The 8,135-nt window shown below is 50.7% G+C and overlaps 1 pseudogene; it reads left to right on the top strand.

Annotated features, from left to right (window-relative positions):
- The window catches only part of LOC131270640 (large subunit ribosomal RNA), an 8,177-nt pseudogene extending 6,095 nt beyond the window's left edge, over positions 1-2,082 (top strand).
- Positions 2,083-8,135: the final 6,053 nt, after the last annotated feature.

Below are 8,135 nucleotides of genomic sequence, written 5' to 3' on the forward strand. Positions count from 1 at the left end.
TCGCCAAGAGCTCCTCATCCGATACCTCCCTCACTGGCTCCTGCGTTGTCTGCCCCCAATCGACCCGATCCGGTGCAGGCCACTCAAAAGTGCCATGATCCGGGAAGAGTTCCGACACGACGTGCTGTAGAATCGCAGGATCTCGCTCCGGGGGGACGCGGCTACCCTTAAGGCGTGACGTTACCACCTTATAGGCAGTGCCAAAGACATTGTCCTCAGCTTCCGCAATCATCTCATCAAAGCTACGGTCCTTGCTTGCCTTGATGGCGCGGGCGAGTTCCTTCTTACAACTCCTGTGCCGTTCTCTGGCCAACTCTCGTTGTGCACCAGTTCCGGCAGTCAAAATCGCGTCCTCAGATGACTTGCACTGCTCCCTGAGAAGGCCGATTTCCTGCGTCCACCAGTACATTTCCGGTCTCACCAAAAACTGCGCTGGCGGTGCCCTCTGCATCACCTCATCGCAGGCTCTAGTAAGTCCAGCGGTGAGAGTCGCCGGTGATACAGCCGCTTCGGCAAACCCGGAAGCCTGGAGCGCGATCTGGAAGGCTTCGGGATGGAATTGGCGCAACTTCCATCTCGGTCCAATCTGCTCGCGTTGTCGCTGCCGGTCGCGATGCTGGTGCTGTTGTTGCGGTTGCCTCTGCTGGTGTGGTGAAGCGCTGCTGACTGGTGTCGCGGATACGCTGAATCTCACGTATCTGTGGTCACTGTTGGTGAAAGTGTCGAGCACCCGCCAGTCGTTACCGGGTTCAATGGCCGGACTGGCGAAGGACACGTCGACCACACTTTCAGTAGCACTGCCGTTGCCGACGAACGTGGGCACACTGCCGCGGTTCAAGATCGCCAGGTCAAGCTGGTCGACGACCTCGGCGAGATCCTCACCACGCGGCTTCGTCCTCGCGCTGCCCCATCGCACGTGCCAGGCATTGAAGTCGCCCGCCAAGACTACGAGGGGGTGTGCTCTGGCCTCGATATCGATCTCGTCGAGCAGCCGCTGGTAGTCCTCGTCCGTCCATCCCGGTGTTGGTGGGGCGTAGCAAGAGATGAAGGTCACCCCCGCCACCTGGACCGACACCAGTCCTACCCTACTTGCCCAGACTCGCTGTATGGGCAAGGCTCCGGTCGTAATAACGGCTGCCTTCGCTGTCGAGTCCACCGCCCAGTTCCCGTTATTGGGTGGAACACGGTAGATCTCCGACGCCAGCACAATGTCGATCCTTTGCTCCCGTGCGGTCTGGAGCATGAGGTCTTGTGCTACCCTGCTGCGCGCCAAGTTGATCTGGAGGATCTTCAACCCAGCGTCACGCCCTCTAACAGTGGTGTTCGTAGCTAGCGGGAACATGACGGCTGGCTACTTCCGCTGCAAACCGGTGAACCTGTCTGATGTTGTCCGGAACACGTAAGGCACTTGGGGCCCGAGCTGCACTCCTTGGCCTTGTGCTGCTTCGATCCGCACCGGAAGGGGATAACTGGCTTGTGGCCGCCAAGCGTTCATAGCGACGTGGCTTTTTGATCCTTCGATGTCGGCTCTTCCTATCATTGCGAAGCAAAATTCACAAAGCGTAGGATTGTTCACCCTTTCAAGGGAACGTGAGCTGGGTTTAGACCGTCGTGAGACAGGTTAGTTTTACCCTACTGGTGTGCAAGTACTATCTCAATGGAATTCCTGTGCAGTACGAGAGGAACCACAGGTACGGACCAATGGCTCAATACTAGTCCGAGCGGACTTTGGTATGACGCTACGTCCGTCGGATTATGCCTGAACGCCTCTAAGGTCGTAACCGAACCAGGCTGGTAGTATATGTATAGGAGTCGTTAGCTAGATGGCTAATAACATCACGAGACCGGATTGAGTCTTCTATAGACTCTTTCCATTTATTGGAAACCCTCAAACTGAGCCTATCGCGAGTGCGCTCGCCGAAGTACCTGAAGTGGGAAAAGGCGTTGTGCTTGCCGATCTTCCAAGAATAGTTTCGACTCCTAAGACCACCCGAAAACGACGGGTTTGCAGGCTGGGCGCTACGCATTGAAGAGAGATGTACATTTCGATCCTTTCAGGCGACCCATGCTTGGTGGTTGTGTGCGGTGTGCTCCCCCCGGGGGGCACATGCGGCATACCGTGTGTGGACTAGTTGGACCCACCCTTGCGGTGGACCGACCGGTCAGTGGTGTTTGCGGGTTAACACATGCGAGCGTTGCGGCCCAGAGGCCTTACCGCCTTTCACTGCGGGTTCGTCAAGAACTTGGAGATGGTCGCAACGCATCGGGTCCTCCCGGGGTACTTGGTGTTTGGATGCTGGCTTGGTGATTAAACACTTGATATTCCATCTTCGGATGAATTTCGGGTGTCACCTGTTGCCTAAGACCACTTGCATGTTTAGCTCGCCGTGGGGTAGCAAGCGTTGTGATCTAATGGCCTTACCGGGCAAACACTTTCGGTTCGTCAAGGACTTGGAGTGCCGGGACGGGTTGGCGGATCCATCACTCTGAGTATGCCGGGTTGATACTTGGGGTTGGTTTGGTTTTGGTGACCCAATACTAGATGTACCATCTCGGTGGTATGTCAGTATCACCTATACTCCAGACCACTTGCATGGTTAGCAAGCGTTGTGATCTAATGGCCCAACCGGGCAAACACTTTGGGTTCGCAAGGACTTAGAGTGCCGGGACGGGTTGGCGGATCCAACACTCTGGGTACCTCCGGGTACTTGGGGTTGGTTGAGGACTTGGTGAACAAACACTTGATGAACACTCTTCGGATGTACTTCGGGTGTCACCTGTTGTCCGAGGCCACTTGCATGGTCGCAAGCGTTGTGATACAATGGCCCTACCGGGCAAACACTTTGGGTTCGCAAGGACTTGGAGTGCCGGGACGGGTTGGCGGATCCAACACTCTGGGTACCTCCGGGTACTTGGGGTTGGTTGAGGACTTGGTGAACAAACACTTGTTGTACACTCTCCGGATGTACTTCGGGTATCGCCTGTTGTCCGAGACCACTTGCATGGTTAGCAAGCGTTGTGGTCTAATGGCCCTACCGGGCAAACACTTTAGGTTCGCAAGGACTTGGAGTGCCGGGACGGGTTGGCGGATCCAACACTCTGGGTACCTCCGGGTACTTGGGGTTGGTTGAGGACTTGGTGAACAAACACTTGATATACACTCTCCGGATGTACTTCGGGTATCGCCTGTTGTCCGAGACCACTTGCATGGTTAGCAAGCGTTGTGGTCTAATGGCCCTACCGGGCAAACACTTTGGGTTCGCGAGGACTTAGAGTGCTGGTAGTGGTTGGCGGACCCAACACTCTGGGTACCTCCGGGTACTTGGGGTTGGTTGAGGACTTGGTGAACAAACACTTGATATACACTCTTCGGATGTACTTCGGGTATCGCCTGTTGTCCGAGACCACTTGCATGGTTAGCAAGCGTTGTGGTCTAATGGCCCTACCGGGCAAATACTTTGGGTTCGCGAGGACTTAGAGTGCTGGTAGTGGTTGGCGGACCCAACACTCTGGGTACCTCCGGGTACTTGGGGTTGGTTGAGAACTTGGTGAAGATACCCCTGTCACCTTGTTCGAGGCCACTTGCATGGTAGCAAGCGTTGTGATACAATGGCCCTACCGGGCAAACACTTTGGGTTCGCAAGGACTTTGAGTGCCGGGACGGGTTGGCGGATCCAACACTCTGGGTACCTCCGGGTACTTGGGGTTGGTTGAGGACTTGGTGAGCAAACACTTGATATACGTTCTTCGGATGTACTTCGGGTGTCACCTGTTGTCCGAGGCCACTTGCATGGTCAACGGTTGAGGTGGTGATGGCGGGTCGGTGCTGTAGGGTGCCGGCCTGTTGGCTGCCTTGGCCGGGTTGGTTGGTTAACACTTGATTGAGCTTGCACCCGAGGGTAATGGCACTTGAAGGTGGGTACCGGCCGGCTGACCTGGTGTGATGGTTGGTTGGTGAACACTTGGCGGTACTTGCACTTGGCTGTGCTTGGACTTGAAGGTGGGATCCGGCTGGCCTAGGCCATTGGTGGTTGGTTGGTTGGTTAGCCCTTAGCTGGGCTGGCTGGCTGGCTGGCCATCGGTGGTGTGGTGTGTTGGGCGGTTGGTGAACACTTGGCGGTACTTGCACTTGGCTGTGCTTGGACTTGAAGGTGGGATCCGGCTGGCCTAGGCCATTGGTGGTTGGTTGGTGGGTTAGCCCTTAGTTGGGCTGGCTGGCTGGCTGGCCATCGGTGGTGTGGTGTGGTGTGGTGTGTGGAGTCGAGCATCGCGCGCCGTTGCCTTCTTCGGAGTGTTGTGGGTACGCAAGTGCTTGCAGTGCAAAGAGGTTGGTGATGGAGTGACATTGCCTTCACCATGGAGTTGCGGGTACTTAGGTACTTGCAAGGAGATGGTGGTATGGTGGTGTTGCGTGTGTGGTGTTCGATTAGAAAGATATAATTTCTAAGTCCGGATTAGTGCTGTCAGTGGGGCCGCCGCTAACAGGTCCTGCACGGCCACCGTGGGGCTTGACTTGGCGCTATTCCGGACTTGGGGCGATCACGATGTCCCCGTGCGGGACTTAGAAGATGGAAGAACACAAGTACCCTTATCCCATGACTTGTGAGCGATTGGCATACGTTACCACATGAAGAGAAAAATTGGCTAAGTCCCGGATCCATATTATTTGAAGAGAAAAATCGGCTAAGTCCCGGATCCATATTATATGAAGAGAAATATCGGCTAAGTCCAGGATCCATATATAATAACCTAATAATCGGCTAAGTCCAGGATCCGTATTATATGAAGAGAAAAATCGGCTAAGTCCAGGATCCATATATAATAACCTAATAATCGGCTAAGTCCAGGATCCATATTATATGAAGAGAAAAATCGGCTAAGTCCAGGATCCATATATAATAACCTAAAAATCGGCTAAGTCCAGGATCCATATAATATGATGAGAAAAATCGGCTAAGTCCCAGATTGGGTCTGTCAGACATACACTTTCAAGTTACCACACAAGCAAGCAAGAAGGCCGTGTGAAGGATCCATATGACATGAAGAGAAAAATTGGCTAAGTCCCAGATTGGGTCTGTCAGAAATACACTTCCAAGTTACCACACAAGCAAGCAAGATGGTCTAGTGATGGATCCATATGATATGAAGAGAAAAATCGGCTAAGTCCAGGATCCATATAATATGAAGAGAAAAATCGGCTAAGTCCCAGATTGGGTCTGTCAGAAATACACTTCCAAGTTACCACACAAGCAAGCAAGATGGCCTAGTGATGGATCCATATGATATGAAGAGAAAAATCGGCTAAGTCCCAGATTGGGTCTGTCAGAAATACACTTCCAAGTTACCACACAAGCAAGCAAGATGGCCTAGTGATGGATCCATATAATATGAAGAGAAAAATCGGCTAAGTCCCAGATTGGGTCTGTCAGAAATACACTTCCAAGTTACCACACAAGCAAGCAAGATGGCCTAGTGATGGATCCATATGATATGAAGAGAAAAATCGGCTAAGTCCCAGATTGGGTCTGTCAGAAATACACTTCCAAGTTACCACACAAGCAAGCAAGATGGCCTAGTGATGGATCCATATGATATGAAGAGAAAAATCGGCTAAGTCCCAGATTGGGTCTGTCAGAAATACACTTCCAAGTTACCACACAAGCAAGCAAGATGGCCTAGTGATGGATCCATATGATATGAAGAGAAAAATCGGCTAAGTCCAGGATCCATATAATATGAAGAGAAAAATCGGCTAAGTCCCAGATTGGGTCTGTCAGAAATACACTTCCAAGTTACCACACAAGCAAGCAAGATGGCCTAGTGATGGATCCATATGATATGAAGAGAAAAATCGGCTAAGTCCCAGATTGGGTCTGTCAGACATACACTATCAAGTTACCACACAAGCAAGCAAGATGGCCTAGTGATGGATCCATATGATATGAAGAGAAAAATCGGCTAAGTCCCAGATTGGGTCTGTCAGAAATACACTTCCAAGTTACCACATGAGCAAGCAAGATGGCCTAGTGATGGATCCATATAATATGCAGAGAAAAATCGGCTAAGTCCCAGATTGGGTCTGTCAGAAATACACTTCCAAGTTACCACATGAGCAAGCAAGTTACCACATGAAGAGAAAGCCGGCAAAGTCTGGGAATGTTACCACATGAACTGGAAAATGGGCAAAAACCTACCTTCACAGGGAACGTGAATAAGTAAGGCTGTAGACATCGGATCGACAAGCCAAAGACTGATATGGAAAGGAAATGAGTAGTACTAGCTTTCCTGAGAGTTGCAGAGCTTAGACTGCATATGAACGAAAGTTATTAAGCGTCAAAGTCAGAGAAGTTACCCAAAGGAACACAAGTTCCAACTTAGAGCATGTATACCGCCTAGACGGTAAGAGGTACGGCCAGGCTGAGGAATAAGGAAATGTTGGCCAACATGTTCCCTAACTATCCCCCGAAGACCGCAAAGCAATCCAACATCAACCAAGAAAGTTATAGCCCGATCAAGGAAACACCTACTTTGCACCGATATTGCACCAAATACATGTACCAAGCACCTTCGGTTGCATACCTGCAGGGGTTTACCATAGTAGGCCATGGAAGACCGATATACCGAACATAATCACTTTCTATCTCCTCGGGTGTTTGAGATAGCGCTTTGCGGTACAAGAACGAAAGTTAGACTTTATCTTGGTGCATCTTTTTGCCCAAGATCACAAGACCCTATCTACCAAGGCAAGAAAGTTGTGTGGGGACAAAATGTCCAAAAGTGCCCAAAGTGGCACACTTGAACCATATATTCGAGAAAAACACAAGTGTGGGCCCGAGCTAGCAAGTTGAAATGTTCAGACCGTCAGTAGCCCTAGTTGAGGTGCACTTATCATTATATGAGGCCAACGTGCCAGCTAGTCTCTAAAGGGGCGATTTGGGTGTTCCAAGGTTTGTACCCAATTGAGGAAAAAACAGGGTAAGATACGGTGTACCGCGAATAACTCGGGCTATAGATGTCCGATCGATGAGTTTGGCATATGTATGGAAAGGTCTCGACGAGACCTAACTACCCTGAAAGTATGAAGGCAAAGACTTGAATGACCGGGAAGTTATTAAGTGCACAAGTGGTAAAGTTGCACCAAAGTCCATGTTACCCGAAGTGGTACATGAACACCCAATATTCGACCAAAACACAAGTTTAAAGACGAGCTAGCGAGCTACATTGTTCAGACCGTCAGTAGCCTGCATCAAGACACGCATTTCATTATATTGAGCCTAGCCGCTAGCTCGACTCGAAGTCGGTCATATGGTTGGTTGATGGTTTGGACCGACCATGTGGTGTACCAAGGTGAGGTACCTTTCATGAATTTTAACTCTGGCTGTATGGCACTGAGCGACGAGCTAAGGTGTGATTTGGAATAGTCATGAGTGGGACTATTTAGGAAAAATGCGAACAAAAAATCACAAAGTCCTTGGGCGAAGCTATTAGCGAAACATAGAGCAAATTGGTACCAAAAACTATGGAAATGGGACTTGAGTCAAAAATAACCGCAAGTTGGAGAAGAGATAGCAAGCTTGCGTAGAACAATTATATTTGGTGCATGGTATCACCAACAAAAAAGTATATGGGGCCAAGGTGCTGGCTGGCCTCCAAAGTGGAGATATGGGCGATCCAAAGTTTGTACCCAAGTACGAACAAGTATGGAAAAAACAGGGTAAGGTACCAAGTACCATTAATAACTTCGGCTGTAGATGGCCGAGCGAGGCAAACGGCTCACCGTTGGAAAGGTCTTGGGGAGACCTATCTACCCTGAAAGTTTCATGAGGCTGAGTTGAAAGACCACGGAGATATTAGGTGATGATGGTCCAATTCGGGGACCAAGTCGCAGGAAATGGCACTTGACCAAAATCCCCCTTGGAAGGTGAATACCGGCTTACCGGTAAGAGATAGCGACTTGGCGTAGAATATTCATAAGTTGGGCGTGTAAAGACGCAACTTTCATTATATGGGGGCAACCCGGTCAGGGTGCTCCAAGTCGGTCGTTTGGTCGGTTTATGGTTTGGGCCGACCACGTGGTGTACCAAGTTGAGGTACCTTTCATGAATTATAACTCGGTCAGTTTGCCACCGAGCGAC

This window comes from Anopheles coustani, assembly GCF_943734705.1.
Source record: "Anopheles coustani chromosome X unlocalized genomic scaffold, idAnoCousDA_361_x.2 X_unloc_44, whole genome shotgun sequence".
Taxonomy (NCBI): domain Eukaryota; kingdom Metazoa; phylum Arthropoda; class Insecta; order Diptera; family Culicidae; genus Anopheles; species Anopheles coustani.